We start from the raw sequence: 875 nt of genomic DNA, 5'->3' as shown, positions 1-875 counted from the left end.
GGAGTGAGACTCCAACTCAAAAAAAAAAAAAAGGAAATCACGTTTCAGAATTATACCCAGGGCCCAGCTCATCAAACTCCCAGTCTCTGGCTTTTCCCCCTGTGGTCCTATCTTCCCAGTGTGGTGACCAGAGGTTTGAAATGCTCTATTGAACAGGTCTTGGGGATTAGGGAATAGTCTCCAGAGGATGGAAGGCCAAGATAAATTTTCAGAGGAACTGCAATGACCACCAGAGAGTGAATCCCATTTCTTGACAAGACGGATGATCCATAACATAAAAAGAGTGTGAGACAAAAGGAAGGCAGCACCTACATGATGCATACTCCACATAGGTTTGGAAAGAACTCAGAGACATTTGGAAACTGTAAGACAAAAGTCATCCTACAAAATGTTGCAACTTGATGAGTCGTTAGTTGTCAGACTGGCAGAAAAGAATGACATCATTTGTAGGGTGCGTACATGTAGAGCTGACTTCAAATTGCTGCTGATTGGCATGGTGGAAAGTGTCACTGATACCTCTAGGAGCAGTCACCATTAAAGGGACAGGCCATGAGTGGGGACACCGGCTGGTGGCACATAGCCATTAGAGGCATAAAGTCAAGGGACCGTCTTGGAAGGGAGTTGAGGGAAATGAATCAAAATCTTTAAACATCTGTATGCCCCTGCATTCTACTTGGAAATAGTCATTCATGTACACAAAGATGTATTCATTAGGATGAGCATTTCAACATTTTACATATATGTATACATAGTATAAAAAACATGAGAATAAGTAATTGTGTATCTAAGTGGTAGAATATACTGTGATCATAAAATAACAATATTTAGCCAAATGAAAAAGTTATTGGACAATATCAAGATCATGCAAAACATTA

This window comes from Carlito syrichta, unplaced genomic scaffold, assembly GCF_000164805.1.
Source record: "Carlito syrichta isolate Samal-C Ts95f unplaced genomic scaffold, Tarsius_syrichta-2.0.1 Scaffold316302, whole genome shotgun sequence".
In the NCBI taxonomy this organism is placed as follows: Eukaryota; Metazoa; Chordata; class Mammalia; order Primates; family Tarsiidae; genus Carlito; species Carlito syrichta.
This window is presented reverse-complemented; position numbering follows the sequence as displayed.